This window comes from Neophocaena asiaeorientalis, unplaced genomic scaffold (genome assembly GCF_003031525.2).
Source record: "Neophocaena asiaeorientalis asiaeorientalis breed wild unplaced genomic scaffold, Neophocaena_asiaeorientalis_V1.1 scaffold232, whole genome shotgun sequence".
Lineage (NCBI taxonomy): Eukaryota > Metazoa > Chordata > Mammalia > Artiodactyla > Phocoenidae > Neophocaena > Neophocaena asiaeorientalis.
In genome coordinates, this window is record NW_020175672.1 from 4242044 (window position 1) to 4261970 (window position 19927).

Below are 19927 nucleotides of genomic sequence, written 5' to 3' on the forward strand. Positions count from 1 at the left end.
ATAAAAGACTTGAAAAAAATTTAAAAAAAAAAAAAAAAGACTTGTATTAGATTTTCCCTAACAGCACGAAAAGAGAGTGGGCAATTTCTGTGACATATTCAAAAAAGAAGGTTTCATTATTATATTCCTAGGCAAACGGTTTTTCAAATAAAATGAAAAGACACAAGTATTTACAAACATCCTTTTGAAAATGAAATTAAATAGAAAATAAATTTCAACCAACAAAGTGATAAATGGAAAAACTATGTCAAAATGTCTGGCAGTGAGCACTGAATCAATTTAAGAGTAATACTAAGATCAAATCAAATGTGAGAATTGTGGTTGGAGAAGAGAATAAAAATGTAATATATCTTAACGAAGCAGAAATGGGAAGGCAAAGGGAAAACTACGATTTTTAGAGCTGGGGGAGGTCAAGATGTTTTAGTTGGTAAATCAAATAATAAGTTGATAAATCGAAAGCTATACATTTATTTGAAGTTATGAAGATAAACACTGAAGAAGGAAAAAATGAACAGAAATGAGTTCTGTCATTATTCAGAAAGCATAACATAAAAATATGACAACAAACCTAAGGCAGAATATATATACTTCATACAAAAATGTAAATGAGATCAACTTACTCATTAAAATAGACTCACAGATCAGACTAGAAAGCAAATAGCAATTACATGCTATATTTGAGAGAAATACCCAAAATAAAGTGACTCCAAAAAATGACAAAAGCTAATAAATAAATCCAAGAGCTGACTGTAAACACACACACACACACATATGTACAGAGTAGACTGACACTAAATATCTAGTGAAAAAAAAAGTGAGAAAACACAAATATGCAAAATAGAAAATAATTATACAAAAATAATGCTAGACACAAGAAAATAAAAGAACCTTAAAATATTAAAGTGTTTAGTTGTTATAAATAAATTTACAAACCAGGATAAAAAAGATTATTTCTTGGAAAACATAAGTTAGAAAAATATCACAGAAGAGAAGGTCTCTGTAGGAATAGAAAACATTAGCACATCCCTATTGTACTGGGCCCAGACAGATTCAAAGGAAAGACCAGAGGAACAGATAACTCTAATGTGATTTAAAGTGATCCAGGGCACAGAAAAATAATGAAAACTTCCAAGATCTTTTTAGAAGAAAAGAATTAAAGAATTTTCAAATCATCCTCGCTTCCAGGTATGGTTGCCAAACACTAAACAAAATATTAATAAACAATAGAACAGGAAGTAAAAAATAATTTTCCATAGTAAGGTGTGGTTTATTTTAGGAATAGGAATACAAGGAAGTTCAGCGTTAAATTTATTTTCCTTAATAACAGATTTAAAGTGAAAACTTATACTATTACCTTTATGGAAGCCTAAGAGTCATCTAATAAAATTCAGCACAGTCTTGATAAGACCAAAATTCTTAATAAAATAGGTATAGCTATATATTTTCTAATAATATAATACATATCTTAGTATGATAATATCAGATTTGACCTAAAAGCAGACATCATGTTTTATAGGGAAACATTGAAATCTTTTCCATTAAAATCAGAAACACAATATGGATATCTTTTATTTCCACTATGTTTAAAATTGGTCTGGAGTTACTGGCCAAAGCAATTAGATAATAGAAACACATAAGAGGGATAAGAATTATAAAGGAGTATACAAAATCACAATTATTTACAGATGATAGTCAATCAGGATAATTCAAGAAAATCAACTCTATTGTAAAATATAAAATAATTCCATGAGGAGGTGGCTTGGCAAAAAATAATTGGCAGAATATAACCTTCATATTTAAAACAACAGTCATTTAGAAGACATATTAGAAGAAAAGAAACTATTTTCATAGCAACTAAAAAGATGAAATTTACAAAGACAACTAATTATCTCCCCCATATTCACTCTCCCCTTCTATGTGAATAATAGAACTCCCTGAGATTTGTTGTACACAAGTTTGTCCACCTGGACACGCCATGACCAAGAATTTCTTTCAGCTAAGTGCACTATATACCTATTTTGGAGGCCAATAAGAGTGAGCAAAAATAATATGACAATCTCCTTAGAGACTCTAAACCTTTTTCTTTCCTCTCCAGTAGTCTTAAAGATGGATATAATGCTAGTAAACTGACTTTAGCCACAAGAACAAAAGTAACACTCTGTAGGATAGTGGAACAATAAGAGAGAAGCAATCTGGGTCTCTGAATGATCTCATTGAGCTCTGAAATGTTACATAAAAATAAATTTATCTTGTTGTTTTGTTTGTTTCTTTACTTGTTTGTTTATAATAACTTGTTTGTTTATAATAACAGCTGAGTCCATACTATAACTGATACCCCAAAACAAGTGAAACTTCTGTATGTTCCACATGGTGAAATTTCTAACAAGTGGCAGAAAAAGTGGCAGAAATTTCTAACAAGTGGCAGAAAAAGCTTGAATAAGCTTGAATAATTGGAGAGTGGAAAGTCACACATTGTTTTAGATAAGATGACAACATCCCAAAGATATCAGTTCTTCTCTGGTTAACCTATAAATTTAACAATTTTGTTAACGTATAAATTTAACAAAATCTCAACAAAAATGCCAATGCATTTCCTTCGCAAATAGGGATACTGAAATGGAAAAATTAATAAGCAAAATTCTCCATGGAAATTCTGCAAAAATAATGTAGAAAGGAATCTAGAACTATTAGGTAATAAAACATACTATAAAGTATCTACTGCTGCTACATGAATGGGACAAATCAGTGGATCAGAATACAAATTCCATAACAGATTTTGGCAATAAATTTGAATATTTCAAATCAGCGAGGAAAAGATAGGTTGAATATAAATCGTATAGAGATAACTTTCTAGCCATATGAGAAAAAATAAATTGGACCCATGTCTCACACCTTAAACAAAAATAAATTCCAGGTGACCACAGATTATTAAAAAGTTAAAAAAGAAAACCTCCAAAATAATTGGAGAAAACATTTTTTTAAATAATCCAAGATTGGGAAAGAATTTGCTAAATAAGACTTAAAAAACAGATGCCATAAAAAGAAAAAATTGATAAATTTGACTATAATCAAAAAATATAAGGTATAAAAGCACCCTAAATAGTCAAATGACAAAAGTAAATATGGCTAATATTTGTAATTCATGTCACAAAGACTAATTTTCTACTATTAAAAAATATTCCTATAAATCAATTAGAAAAATACCAACAACCCTTTAGGGAAAACATAGGCAAATATTCAGTTTAGAAAAAAGATACAAATGACTCGCCTATGAAAATGTGCTAGTCTTTCAACATGAGAAATAAAATAAAAACTGCAACGATTAATAGCTGATTTCAGGTCTGGGGCAGAAAATATACAAGAGGTACCTGGTACACCTGGCTGTGCCAGGAAGCAATGAAACCATCAAGGACTAAATGGCCCGTGGCAGACAGACACAGGGCCAATCTGAAGGGTCTACCATTGGCCAGTATGTAACGATCTGAGCTTGAAAGACAGTAATGAATGTAAATGATCGGAGCACAAAAAATATAAAACCTCAAAAGTTCTTATTGACAGTCCCCTCAGTGAGAGAGGGAGAGGGAATTCCCTGGCAGTCCAGTGGTTAGGATTCTGTACTTTCATTGCCAAGGGCACAGGGAACTAACTAAGATCCCACAAGCTGTGGGGCGTGGCCAAAAAAAAAAGAGGGAGAGAGAAAACCTAAAATTTAAACAACACGAATAGAGCACCACTAGAAATAAGTAGGGCCCCAAATCCTTAGTCTGAACATAGGCAGTTAAAAGGAAATAATTTGTTCTGACCTTCTTCTATGAAGTGTACCTCAGGGAAATTAGTTAGCCCTAATTGGTGGGGAAAGTTATTCTTTATTGAAGAATTCTAACTAAAACTTGAGGAAGGAAAGGTAGAATTTTTAAAATTACCATTCTGCAATTCATCATAAAATAAATTATTCAAGCAATATCACATGGATGAAGTTGTTGGATTACATGTGAATGAGAAATTTTACAAAGGAGGGATCAGGCTGTGATGAGCTGAGTCCACTGGTCAGCAGTCTGATGATCACAGGAAGCGGCCAAAGCAGCTTTGTATGCCTCTTATTTTGATGCAATATGAAGCATTGCCAACCTGTTGAGCCCAAGTGTAATTTTATGCTGGGTGTTAATTTTTCTCTAGAGGAAAAAACCAGATGAACACCAAAAGGAAGCAAGCAGAGAAATCCAGAATGTAGGACTCTGCATAGGACACATGATCCACTTTCTATAAGCCAATGTCAGTGGGTCAAAAGGAAAGCATACTGTTCTAATTTGAAAGAGAGTTAGGAGACATCAAAACCAAATGTAATGGGTGGCCCTTGTATAAATCGAATAACAAACCAATTATAAACGGGCAATGTTTTCTCACAGTTGGGGAAATATCAGATAATAAAAAGAAATTACTTTTTAATAGATGATATGGAGCAATAAATATTCATTAGTCATGATTATGGCATTGTGGTTATACAATAAAATATCCACATGTTATAGAGATGCTTGCTGAAGTACAGAATGAAGTAAAATGATGTTTGAATCTTTTTTAAATACTTCAGCATTGAAAAAAAGAAAAAAGGAAAACAAAAATAAATAAACAAGAGCTGGGAGATCACTGAAACAAAGGTGGCAAAATCCTGATAATTGTTGAGTATGACTGATAGTTCTATGAAGATTCATTCTTTTTATATCTGTGTATCATGAGGTCCACTTTTCAATCAGTTTGCATTTAAACCTGTGTAAGGAATAGTTACATATAATGCCAGAGGGAGGGTAAACTCATAAATCCTATGTGGAGAATATGGCAATATTTATCAAAATTTAAAATGCACATACCCAGCATTTATACTCTTAGACATATATTCTGAAGAAGTATTCTCATACAGACAACATGACATTCACTGGAGCATTGTATGTAATTGATTTAAAACTACCTTAAGGTCCATAACTAAAGCCTAATCGAATAAAATATCACACAGACTGTCAACAAAACACTCTGTAGCCACTAAAGAAAGAGGAGAGAAATAGGTCAAGCAAAGTAACAGACAAGATCATCTCAAAACTAAAAGTTTTAAAGTGATTAAAATAATTAAGTCCTTTTAAGAGCATGGATAAACTTTCCAGAAAAATCCCAAAGACAAAGCAGAAATAAGAGTCCAGGGCAGTAAGCTGAAGCCATTGGCTGCCCTGAGGCACCTCCAAGTCCTATTTGACCTAGAACAGGTTCTCAGCCTCTGATTAGTGACTAGTGACATTTTGAGGCACATAATTCTTTGTTGTAACTGTCCTGTACATTATAGAATATTTGGAGCATCCCTGGTCTCTACCCACTAGGTGCCAGTGGCACCCTTCCCCCCAACCAGTTATAATAACCAAAAAGTCTTGGATTTTGCCAAATGAATCCTGTGAAGGCAAAATTACCCGCAGCTGAAAATTACTGGTCATTATAGTCATTCTGTTTACTAGGTCCAAAGAAATAAAACACAAGTTAATATTTTAACTAAAAACAGACATATTTTGGTAGTAGCAGCTGACAAGTAAAAACTTCCCTCAGGAAGAAAGTAACAAAAATGCAGTTTTCAAATAATTCCCAACAGATAAATTTCCAGTAGACAGAAGCTCTCAGAAAGTAAATTAATATACAACCAAATATATGATTAAACAAGATACCATGAGCAACAGTCAGTAGAAACAACAATCCACAAAACCAGGTATAAAATATATACAAATATAGCATTTATCAAATACAAACTATAAACGAAGTATATTCAATATCTTTAAAAAACTAAGAAAGAATTGAAAATACAAATAATTATGTAATAATTATCAAAAATTACCAGGGAGATTTATAGAAGAAATAAATAAAACTTCTAGAAATTTGAAATTAGAAACTTATTACATAGGATGACAGGAAATTCCACTGAAATGAACAATCAGTGAAGTGGGCCAGAGTGGATGAAATTATGCTCGATGCAGCACAGAGAGATCAACTTGGAAAATGTGAAATAGAGCTTAAGATTCATAAAGGATAAAATGAGAATGTCTAACATACATCCATTAAAATTTTAGAGGGAAGCAATAGAATGAATGGAAGCAGAGTAGATAATGGCTGAAAATTTTCCAGAATGGTTGAAAGACACCAGCCCTCAGATCCATGAACTACAACAAATTTCAAGCAAGTATAGTTCATATTCTGAAATATCGTAATAACAAATAACAACAATAGCATTAGCTACTATGTTGAGTGCTTACTCTATACTAGCTATTATGCTAATGACACTGTATAAATAACTTTAATAAGTAATGTTTTTAAGAGAGGAAAGCAGATGGAACAGCGTTACAGATTAAATATAATAACATTGAAAGAATCTTACGAGACAACCAAAACAAAATGCAGTGTGTGGACAATGTTTTGTATGTAATTCAAGCAAACCAACTGTAATTATCATATTATTTAATCTCTCTCTGTGGCAAGATTTAAACCCAGACCTGGCTGACTACAACTTTTGCCCCAGCGTTATGCAATGTTTAAACAATGTAAATTTCTGAAAGTCTGCTCTTGTTCTATATTCTTTCTTTCTTCAAATAATTTGATTCTTAAAATGCTCTTTACAGTTCCTACTGAAATAAAAGGAAAATGAGTGTAATGATAACAAAGGACCAAATTAAGGATGGTGGAAACAAAAAAAGAAAAATTTATAAATAAGTTGTCAAAAAATAATCAAACTAACGATAGCAGATGTAGTCGATCATTTCTGTTATGCAAGGAGTTATCTCTTAGAATGTAACATAGAATGCAATGCACTTTGTGGCTCTATCAGAGGTTTTTGTAGCAAAGATATGAGAAATGTATTTTTCAACTTATTATTTAAAACTAGGATATTAAACAATATGCATAAGGAGACCAAACTTCTCCCTGACTCCACCAGTACTCTACATGACTTCCTAATTCATAAATGACTTTCTGTGAAGAAGAATATTTTACATGCCTTTCTTACAGTTTCAATACCGAGAGAAAGAGAAAGCAAATCTCCTTCTGAATCACCACAGTCTACTGATTCTCAAATCAAGAGAACAAAAATAAATCCCCAAATGAGCCCTGGGAAGGGGTTTACACCCAGGGGCCATAGAGGGTGGGTGAGGAGGTAGAGAAGAACCAGGGTCACCATCAATGGACATTGAGGGCCACTGTTTCATACAAGGCAAGGCTAGGATAAGAACAGCCGTAGGGAATAAGGAGGTACCAAAGCAGTAATAAGTAGATGCAAGCAAACCAAAACTAGTTCTGAACTAAGAACCCAAAAGATGGGTACTGTTCATGTGATTATTGTGCTGGGTATTAAACAGGTAGCCCTAAAATTGCCTAAGTTGAACTGAGCTAAGACCACTCCCATCCCCCATGAACTTTGCCTCCCTAATAATCTTTTCCTGTTCTAAGTCTCTAAGGTCTTATTATACTTGGGCTAGATCTCTTGAGACCAAAGTTAAAGAAAAAAAAAACAAAACTATTCTAATACATCTGACTTCTTTACTGACGTTTTTTGGATAAATAAATAGACAAACTAGATCTTTTACTCAGAGTACATCTGGCCAGAGCAAAGTAACTGAGTCACAATAATTCCATTTGCTAACTTTGAATTCCTTGCCTCAAACTGGACCCTTCTGCTTACACCTTTTAAAAATAAAACCTCTTTAACTTTCTGTTTAACAGCCTAGATAGGTACAAATGCATCTTAAAATATTCAATTTGACTACCTTATAGGGGAACCTGGTAGAAAAGGTCAGGTTAGAAAGAGGAGAGATCTTGCTATGAAGGCGGGCAACTTGCTTAGTTTTCTTCTCATATGACTGTGCATTTGCACTCAGGGAAAAGGAGAGTTAAAGGCAGAGAGGCAGTAAATAGGATTTCTTATTAAAAGAAAGTCAGGAGGAAAAGCATAGATGTTGTTAAGATTCCCCATTTTGTAGACATATATAAGCTGGCAGGAGAGCATAACTAACACTTTCCATTATAGGTCGGCACTCTCTGTTGTTGAGACATCCCAAAATTCCTAGAGATCAGAAAGGTAAAAGAGAAACTGCCAAAGGCCAAGGCCCTGGAATCATGAATAGATTTGTAACAGATTTCAGAAGAATTGGAAAGAAGTAGTCTACTCAGTAATGAGGAGAACATAAGATTAGGTTAAGTTGTCATTTCTAGAAGAAAAACATTTGATAGCAAAGTTAGGCTTTAAATCTTCAATTTTCAATATGGCCAGCTCCTGCTCTATGCTTTAGTATTCTTACAGCTGTGTTTCTAGCATATTTTAAAATTAAGAATAATTAAATATAAAGACATATTAATTATCTACAGGAACCCTGAATGTTATAAATAAAAGGTTATGATTTAGAAGATGCTGTCTTGCCCTGGCAAGAGCAGGGAAGTTGCAAGAAAGGAAGCGATGTGTAGCCGTTGCCTTCTGGGTACTGTGCTAGGTACCACCACATAGGTTGCTTCATTTAGCCCTCAAAACAACCCCAGGCGCGAAGCGTCCTGCCACTAATGTTTAAACAAGTCAAATGAAACAGAAAGAAGTTGAAGGATTGACTGAGATTATTCTACAGCAAGTGGTTGAAATACCATTTAAGCCCGGGTTGTCTCTAGATAATCTTTCTATGACTGGCGATTTTAGTATTTTGCCTTTAATAAATAAACCTTAATAATGAAAATGAGTGGCTTAGCCACAAATGTGTGAAAAGTCAGTCCATAAAAATGGCTTGATGGTATCTGTTTCAAATAAATTTCTCTTTGATTAATATTAAAAGTCGACTTTGACGGCTACTCCCCTCACTATCTCCAAGTTCACATAAATTGTCCCTTATCATTGACAAAAAAAATCCTTTTTGAAAATTACTCATCTATTCAACAAATATTTACTAAGCACCTAACTATTCCATAATTGTGCTGTACACTGATTGGCACAATGACTACAAATAACACAAACATGATCATATATATCTTATGGTCTAGCAGGAGTTCACTTAATTATCTTTATCTGAAATATGGAAAAACATATCTTTAAATATTGGCTAATTTATCCCTCAACCAATAGTGTTTTTCTTCTCCATTTACCAATATAGTATTACAACTTCATAGAGGCGCAAAGGGAACTGAATGGAAGAAAATCAGACATTGTGACTTTGGAATATAGGTACATGTCTTACCATCAAGCAATTGTCCAACACAAATAACAGAGAGTAAAATCAAATTCAGTCATCATAAAGCTTTCTCAGGTTTTTCAAATTGGTTTTATATCAATAAGATGTGTCTTCTGAAGTAATTAACAGTACTTCTTAACTCTGAATTTGGAATATTCTGTTTCAAAAGTACAGTGTTAATAAATGACTACTTTATTGACTCATTTAAGAGAAGTGTCACTAAACTTACATTATCCATCTTAGTTGCACACAAAAAAAGGGATTTTGGCAAGTACTGACACAACTCTGCAGGAGGGAGATTAATGGAGAGCAAATTGGAGAGTAATTAATCAAGCTACATAAGAAAGTGAAAAGAAGAAACAAAGATGCAAGGTTTGACAGGAAAATTCTAAGCTCTTTGTACTTGACACCAGTCAAAAAAAAAAAAAAAAGAGGCATAATAGGGCTGAAAAGTTCATGAATATGCTCCAATTAGTCTGTATGTGCACTGAAATGCTTTTCAGTTTGGTTCATTTAAATCTGAAATTCCCTTCCCCATTGATGTCAGCTAGTTAGCCAAGATGGTACATTACTGTTATGATCACTGCAGTGCACATAATTTAGATTTATCTCTTTGGGGACTCAGCTCCACCCCCTGCTAGCTAATATGCTCACCATGTTTAATGATGCAAAAAATTTCCCTGAGTACAGGTTATTTATCTTTATCAGGGGCTGCGTTTGGCTGGCTGTCTGTTATCAGCCAGAATATTTGTTCCTAAATGGTTGGTTCTCATCCATATTCCAGGGCAATCCAGAGGCCCGTATTTTCACTCAGATTTGCAATAAAAGTGTTTCAGTTCTTCAAATATACCTTAGTAATAGTGATTTATGAGTCTGAAATAAATGAAGTTATGATTCAGTCTATGAACCCTAAAATCACTGTCATGAAATATGAAATCAATCCAAGATCTGATAAAGGAATTTCTTTGGGGAAGGTGGAGGGGTGTGTAATAAACAATAAAGGAATACAAATATATAACAAGGAAAACAGTTATAAAGGATTTTAAAGTAATTATGTCAAACATATGACCTGAGGAGAAAAACTTAGGGATGAAGAAGCAGGTCCAAAGAAACAGAATGGTCAATAACAAGCAATCATCATTATCATCTTCCTAAAATTAAATGAAGAAAATAACATCAAGGGTCCTTGACAAGATAGTGAAAAACACAGGCAGTTTGTTCACTCTTCTGAACCCAAACCCAAACCCAAAGATGCGCAGGATCAAGGGGGATGTTGGTAGTTCTGAGAATATAATATTTTTAAATGACAAGAAAACTCTAGGAAAATAGAGGATTTTGAAGTACAAGAGCAAAAGGGGGCTTTCAGGAACAGTCTGAGTGTGAGCGGTACTTTCTTAGTTAAGGTCTTTTTTCCCCTCAAATGTCTTGGGTGGATCACTGCCCACCCATTTCCCATGCAAAGCAGACACACAGCAATGTCAGCAGCCTAGCCCAGACTAGTTGGTATGGCAACATCAGGGTAGGTATCTAGCTGGCTAAGGTAGTGGGTGGATGACATTTACAGGCAGACAGCCTCTATCCCCCTTCACATCATGACTTCTAGGTAATTCAAGTAAATAACAGGGTCAATAGGAAGGTTAAAGCAAATTCCCTGAGGCCTAGATGGGGTGTGACAAACGGAGGGTGGTCTAGCCCTACTATGAAGGTAGACGTACTTTGTCCAAGGCAACTCCCACCCACCCTCATATTCCTAAACTCTAAACTTGAGTCTGTTACTCCAGGTAACCAGTGAATTCCTTTTTGTTGAAGAAGTGAGAGTGGATTCTGTTCACAGGTAGGAACTTGATGGTACAGTATTCTGTGCAACAGACACAGTAAGGAAGCCCATTTGTAGCGCATTAACAAAAAGTATTCATTTAACAAAGCAGGAGAGACCACAACATGTATTTTATACAATATAGACATCTCTTGTGTCAGACATCTTTTGTGCCTCACTTCACAACATTTTCTCCTAATTTTTATTCCCATATATTGCCTCAACTGCACTGCCTGCCTTTCGTTTCTGCCCTAGAGTATCACATGGGACGCCTATAGAAACCTGCTCAGTGGTGATGATGCATATGCAAATATAGCACAGGGCAAAGTTTGACCAAAGGCATAAAGCATCAGTTGGATAAATCCTCCTCTCTCCCACCTTTGGGGCAGACAATTCTGAGGCACCATCTATATGGCTCTTCAGAGGGTTCCTAGCAGGATCAAGCCCCGCTGCCCCACAATGACAACCATCCTAATAAGATACTTTTGAACACACCCTTCACCCTTTTTCCTTGGGATTACTTACCAAAGTTAACTCTCTGCATGTAAGCCCTTGTCTCAGGTTGTGGTCTGGGCAGAGGGTGCAGGGGGGCTCCAGGCTATGATACCATAACATATGAATGTTTGAAAATGCATGCATACAGCATTATTTAGTTTTAAAAGATATATTTCAAGGATGTACAGCAGATAATCGGTCCCTATGTGAGGAGGGAATGAAAATAGGTGTCATGAACCAAGAGCAAAGAACAGAACAAAGGGGGGAGGCTCATTGCATGGAGGAGTGTGTCAGGAGCTGAGAAGAGTAAACAGTTTGGTCCCTGGACCCAAGGTCAGAAGGAAGAAAGGGATGCAGGGAGAGAAGAATGGAAGCGAGGATCAAGGAAACACTCTGTCAGGCTCCATTTTTACCCCAGACTACCCAGAGAGGTCCCTCTGATGTGCACAACTGCTCAGTCGAGCCCTTGTTGTACATAGTGTTCTTCTGGGTTCAGTTTCCAATGACTGGACTCCAATCTCTCTCTCTCTCTCTCTCTCTCACACACACACACACACACACACACACACACTCTCTCTCTACTTTTCCTTGTATGGTCACACCCTCTCTCATACAAGCCTCAATATCTCTACGATCCATCAAGCCACCAATAGACAAATCACCCTACATCCTGAGACAGCTCATATTCCCCCAGAAATGGAAGGATAGGTAAGAGTTTTCACATTATACACTTGAGGGCATTAAGCCATACGTTACAAACTACTATCCACCTCTCCTCAAACCATGAAATTTGGTTAGCATTTTTTAATGAATTATGCTTACAAAATGATTATGTTTTTTTGCCTGGTCATTACAAACAAAATTCTTTATTATAAGACTTTTCAAGGAGAAATTCAAACTGGTTGTGACTCTGTAAAATGTCAAGGTCATGAAAAACAAGGGAAGACTGAGAAATGGTTATAGATTGGAAGAGACCAAGGAAACATGAAGGCTTGATGCAACTATCGCTTGCTGAATTGGGTCCTGGGATATCAACTGGCCTGATATTTCTGTTTCGCCTTGTCTCTTATTGTAACTCACATAATGACTCAGAATGAAACACCATCTTGTACTTGGGGTCTCCTCCCTACTGCCCTGTACACACTTCCAACCTAGCATTAAGTGTCCCAAATCCCCTGCAACCTAAATTTTCTACTTTTTTCAAGGCACAGCTCAAGTTGCATCTCTTTTACGATACTTCCTCTGATTAACACAGCTCATGATTTTTGTTAGCGCCCAGAAATTCAAAAAGCAATTCAAATCTGCAACATGCATTCTATTATTTAATTGATTGTATATTATCTTTCACTTGTCTCTAGATGTTTCTTGAAGTTACCTCTTGATGTACAAATTATATTTTGAAATCCCTGAAGCCAGAGTTATCTCTTAGTTTTTGTCAGGTGTGCGTGGGCATCAGTATGTTTTTCATCTTCTACAGCAACTAATCTATTACCAGCTGTGCAATCGCCATGTAATGAATTGTTTTCTTCACTACATCATTGCTGGGAAACTTAGCTCATTTGCACTGATATTTGTGAAGGGATTAACTGATATAAGATGGAAAGTAAATGCAGTTTCCAATAAAGTTCTTATTGCCATTTGGTAAAAACAAAATTACATCCAAATTCTGATGAAAACACTTAAATGAAACAATTTCCACAGGAAGCTATTAATCTGCTAAAACACTGAGACATACAGATCACACTGAAATGGACCTTGGTTGTGTACTACCTCATTCCATTTTTTTTTTTTTTCCTCTTTTTTTTTTTGCAGTACGCGGGCGTCTCACTGCTGTGGCCTCTCCCGTTGCGGAGCACAGGCTCTGGACGCGCAGGCTCAGCGGCCATGGCTCACGGGCCCAGCCACTCCATGGCATACGGGATCTTCCTGGACCGGGGCATGAACCCGTGTCCCCTGCATCGTCAGGCGGGCTCCCGACCACTGCGCCACCAGGGAAGCCCCCTCATTCCATTATTTAGATTCATTCAAATCAGCAGCTGAATTCTGGCACATATTTTATACACAAGTGTAATGAGACATTAGTCCACATATTACCAGCGGCACAGGTAATATTAAACAGGGTAAAGGGATGCTGAGAAGCACTTGCCTAGTTACACTGATACATACCCTATGGCTTCCAACCGGATTGTCCAGAGGAAAGCCTACTGTTTCCCAAAGTTACTTATCCCATCAACTCATGTGTTGTCTCCACTTCAACATTTTTCCTGACTCTGCCACAATGGGGTAAAAGATGGGTCATTACAACCTCCAACCCTTTTCTCAGAGGGTTTTTCATCTCTTTGGTTCCCCAGGTTTATGTTCCTTCCAGAAATGTACACAAAAGGAAAGCTGGAATGGCTGGATTCTTGCCTTGTTATGCAAAACAATTTTGTCTCAAGTTATAACACATCTATAACCAGTATATTTGTATAATGGAGACATTCTGATTTTAGTATCTGTGCTGCCAAAACAAGCATGAGACATTCTGAATCCACTTTAAATAAGCAAGTTTTTTTTAGCCAGAAGTGAAAAAAATAGACACTTTGCAAAATTTGTATATTAGCATGTCAAAAAAAACCCCTAATTGTTTGGAGACTCTGCAAATCAAGCAAAGTTTATACATGTGCAGACTTTCATGGATGGGGAAAAAAGACAAGAGTTTAGTGGCTATGGGGGTGTTATTAACCTATTTAAGGCAAGTCCTACATATACACCTCGGAAAATATCTCAGTTCGTTAACGTGACTAGATGCTGGCTGCAGGCAATGATATATCATAAGGAATGCTGGCCTCTGACTGTGATTTCTACCCTCCTGGGAAATACAAACCACCTTCCTTTGACAGTCTGATCTGTCTCTCCTGTCTGCCATCTTCCTCTGATAAGGTCAGCAGAACAGCCCTTGTCTGTGGTCTTCTCCAAACCAACTGGAACACACTCCATTTACTTTGGGCAGAGGGTTAAAAAGAGACCATTAAGTTCCCCTCTTGATACAACTGGGAATTACAACTGTTGTGCCATCAGACTCCAGATGATGTATTCTTTCTAAGCTGAGGATGTAAATCAGCAAAGCAATATCACTTGCACCAGCAGACGCTTTTTCGATGACTGCTTAACATGTCAACATACAAAAAGCAAGTGACTTTATATAAAAATAAAGATTTCTGATATCTTTTGAAAAATTGTAGCATATGTCAAAACTCTACCATAGCCCATGCATCAGCAACCAGGAGGGATGCCTTGCTTTAGACACTGGGCATTCCCCAGGGCCACAGCCCACTCCATTTGCTCTGTCTCCCTCACCCCGAGACTGAGTTTCAGTTGCCAGTTGCCACTGAGTTTGCAATGTGGTTTGTTATATCTAATGAAGTTGACTCACTACATTCTATGACAGGCACCTGAAGGTATTTTTGTTTATGACTCTGCCTGTGACTATAACTACACTGTCTCTGAAAATCAGAGACTCAGCCATTGGACTATAAGGGTCAAGTGGGCAGGGTCATGAAAGTCCATCATTACTGTATTCCAGCAGTTGTGCAGTGCTTGGGACACAGTAGGTTCTAAATAGATGTTGGATGAATGAACCTAGGAACAGGGATAATTTGTTCTCTCTAATTTGTTTGAAATCTCATTCTTGCTAAGTTACTTAAGTACCACCATCATACTCTCCTTGCCCAGGTAATGTGTTATGGGTGGAATTATATCCCTCCAACATTCCTGTGTTGAAGTCCTAACCTCAGTACCTGGGAATGTGACCTTATTTGAAGATAGGGTCTTTATAGAGGTAATCAAGTTAAAATGAGGGTACTGAGTGGGCTATAATCCAATATGACTGGCATCCTTATAAAAAGGGGAAATTTGGAATTTATAAGGGCATCCTTATAAAAAGGGGAAATATGCATGCACATAGGGAGATCATCATATGAAGCAGAGATCATGGTGATGCTTCTACAAGCCAAGGCATGCCAGTCGTTGCCAGCAAATCACTAGAAGTTAGGGTTGAGGCATGAAACAAATTCCTCCTCACACTCTTTAGAAGGAACCAACCCTATCGACATCTTGATCTTGTACCTCTAGTCTCCTGAACTGTTAAGAGAATAAATTTCTGTGGTTTAAGCCACACAGTTTGTGGTACTTTATTATGGCAGACATAGCAGACTAATACGTAAGAGGACTACTTCACCCTAGCCTTGTTGTACTTTCCACCTCCCTGCAAGACCCTGCTTCCCTATAGTGTTACTGCGTCACTCCCTTCCCCTTTATTATTCAATACATGGGAAAACCAATTTGTTTGAAACTCTCATTATCAAGTCCTTGTCATCCTTATCTACTTCCACCCAATTCCAAAGTTTGATATTGCAGAATTCTTAGAAATTCCTGAGACCTTGAGGAATATATATATATTTATAAATAGATAAATATATATTTTTATATATATACCTTGAGAAATATATATATATATATACGCCTTGAGGCCTGAATTCAGTGTTCATAGGTAGATATAATCTGTGAGTCTGTCTCAGAAGTAGTGGAGAGGATGATAATGTTGGTGCATCCTGGGGCTGATGAAGGGCAAATTTGTGTATGCCTCTGAGCATTTTTGTTTATTTATCAAAGCACAATTAATATAATTGGGCTGAGAAAAACAGATAATTTCAGCAAAATCTTGAGATACTTTTGTAGCCTTCCTGGGCTTTTTGAATTTTTATTAATCATTCAGGCTTTTAATTTTTAGACTAATTTTCATCTTCAAATTATCTGGCAACATTTTAGGAATGTTAAAATTTTGCTTCTGTCTCTAAATGAAAAGTCCAAAAGCAAATTGGTCACAGATGAATGTGTCTAATCACTAAATAAATAATATTTTTCAATAGTAAGCTAATTTCCATTCTCCCCAATTTTATCAGTTTTTAGCAATGCTACATACTAAGTAAGATTTATTTTTTAGCTAGTGATTACTTCTTCAGCTATTTAGTCATGCTTCTATTTACATCTCCTTTAAATTTCAGCAGCTACCATAAAGATTTTTTCATTTCAAAATATGCCACAAGGGCTTCCCTGGTGGCGCAGTGGTTGAGAGTCTGCCTGCCGATGCAGGGGACTCGGGTTCGTGCCCTGGTCCAGCAGGATCCCACATGCCATGGAGCGGCTGGGCCCGTGAGCCATGGCCGCTGAGCCTGCGCGTCTGGAGCCTGTGCTCCACAACGGGAGAGGTCGCAACAGTGAGAGGCCCGTGTACAGCAAAAAATAAATAAATAAAAATAAAAATATGCCACAAGAATGAAGAAGTGGTTAAACTTTGTTTATGTGAAGACACCATTAAGGTTTTAAGTGTTATTTTAACATAAGAATGAGGAAAAAATAGTGAACCATAATTGTCGGGATCACCTTCATTAATCACAGACATTGCTCTACCATTGGTCCTAAACATCCAATTCAGAATTAGAAAGTGCTTTTTGCTTATTTCAACTAATTACTTTATAAAGGTCAAGCATGGCTCAGTGGTTGATCACTGCCAGTGTAAAAACAATGACAGAGCTATTTTTTCAGTTTAATCTTTGAACAGGTAAAATAAACCTCACGAGCCATGTTTTTAAGTTACCAAATAGTGACTAAAAAATTCTGTTTTTATCATATTCTTGTCTTTGCCATTTAATAAACTAATAAAATGCTTCTAAGATTATTGGCACCTGAATGTAGGTCTGAGCCATGGGAGTGAAAAAATAAGGAAAAACTATGTGCCATAATTGGTTTGAATATATCTGTTTTTCAAATCAACCTAAATGGTTCTAGATGAAACCTAAGTAATAGTTTTCCCAAATTTGACAGGCCTAATATGACAAAATGAAAACTGAAAGTCAGTATAAGATTCTGTGCCTTTTAGTTAAGTGAATGACATACAAATTATAACTAAACCCTGGATATCTTGAATCTATTATTATATAGTCAAAATCTCAGGCATAATCGTCTTGTAGGCCTGGAAGCAGAGCAAGGATGCAATGATTCAGTGAGCCTGAAGATAAAAAGAAAATCACCGTAAAGTAACCCTTGGATGCTTCCCTGTTCATTTCCCTGGGAAATGAACAACGGGAGCATCATCTTCAATGATGAGGACAGTTAAAAGAGAGAAACATTGCAAAGACAAAGATGTGTATTCTGGTTTCTAATCTTAAGAAAGTCATAACGTATCCAGGTGGACATATTAATTAGCAAAATATGGACTTAGAGCAACAAGAAAATCTACAAGCCAGCAAGTAAAAATAACCAGTTGCCATACCTAGATATTTGAGGAAAATACGGATACTTCAAAGATCATATCTTATAATGTGGCCCGAACAATTTTTTTAAACATCTTTATTGGAGAATAATTGCTTTACAGTGTTGTGTGAGTTTCAGCTATACATATACATATATCCCCATATCTCATCCCTCTTGCGTCTCCCTCCCACCCTCCCTATCCCACCTCTCTAGGTGGTCACAAAGCTCTGAGCTGATCTCCCTGTGCGAAGCAGCTGCTTCCCACTAGCTATCTATTTTACATGTGGTAGTGCATATATGTCCATAACACTCTCTCACTTCATCCCAGCTTACCCTTCCCCCTCCCCGTGTCCTCAAGTCCATTCTCTACGTCTCTACTCCTGTCCTGCCCCTAGGTTCATCAGAAATATATATATTTTTTAGATTCCATATATATGTGTTAGCATACAGTATTTTTCTCTTTCTGACTTACTTCACCCTGTATGACAGACTGTAGGTCCATCCACCTCACTACAAATAACTCAATTTCATTTCCTTTTATGGCTGAGTAATATTCCATCATGTATAAGTGCCACATCTTCTTTATCCATTCATCTGTCGATGGACACTTAGGTTGCATCCATGTCCTGGCTATTGTAAATAGTGATGTGATGAACATTGTGGTACATGACTCTTTTTGAATTATGGTTTTCTCAGGGTATATGCCCAGTAGTGAGATTGCTGGGTCATATGGTAGCTCTATTTTTAGTTTTTTAAGGAACTTCCATACTGTTCTCCATAGTGGCTGTATCAGTTTACGTTCCCACCAACAGTACAAGAGTGTTCCCTTTTCTCCACACCCTCTTCAGCATTTATTGTTTGTAGATTTTTTGATGATGGCCATTCTGACTTGTGTGAGGTGATACCTCATTGTACTTTTGATTTGCATTTCTCTAATGATTAGTGATGTTGAGCATCCTTTCATGTGTTTGTTGGCAATTGGTATATCTTCTTTAGAGAAATGTCTATTTAGGTCTTCTGCCAATTTTTGGATTGGGTTGTTCTTTTTTTTGATATTGAGCTGCGTGGGCTGCTTGTATATTTTGGAGACTAATCCTTTGTCAGTTTCTTCATTTGCAAATATTTTATCCTATTCTGAGGGTAGGCTTTTTTGTCTCGTTTATGGTTTCCTTTGCTGTGCAAAAGCTTTTAAGTTTCATTAGGTTCCATTTGTTTATTTTTGCTTTTATTTCCATTTCTCTGGGAGGTGGGTCAAAAAGAATCTTGCTGTGATTTATGTCATATAGTATTCTGCCTGTGTTTTCCTCTATAAGAGTTTTATAGTGTCTGGCCTTACATTTAGGTCTTTAATCCATTTTGAGTTTATTTTTGTGTATGGTGTTAGGGAGTGTTCTACTTTCATTCTTTTACGTGTAGCTGTCCAGTTTTCCCAGCACCACTTATTAAAGAGGATGCCTTTTCTCCATTGTATATTCTTACCTCCTTTATCAAAAATAAGGTGACCATATGTGTGTGGGTTTATCTCTGGGCTTTCTACCCTATTCTATTGATCTATATTTCTGTTTTCATGCTAGTACCATACTGTTTTGATTACTGTAGCTTTGTAGTATAGTCTGAAGTGTGGGAGCCTGAATCCTCGAGCTCTGTTTTTCTTTCTCAAGACTGCTTTGGCTATTCGGGGTCTTTTGTGTTTCCACACAAATTGTGAAATTTTCTGTTCTAGTTCTGTGAAAAATGCCAGTGGTAGTTTGGTAGGGATTGCATTGAATCTGTAGATTGCTTTGGGTAGTATAGTCATTTTCACAATGTTGATTCTTCCAATCAAGGACATGGTATATCTCTCCATCTGTTTGTATCGTCTTTATTTCTTTCATCAGTATCTTATAGTTTTCTGCATACAGGTCTTCTGTCTCCTTAGGTAGGTTAATTGAGTCTTCTCCCTTTTATTCTTGATGAGTCTGGCTAGTGACTTTTCAATTTTGTTTATCTTCTCAAAGAACCAGCTTCTACTTTTATTGACCTTTGCTACTGTGTCTTTCATTTCTTTTTCATTTGTTTCTGATCTGATTTCTTTTCTTCTGCTAACTTTGGGGGG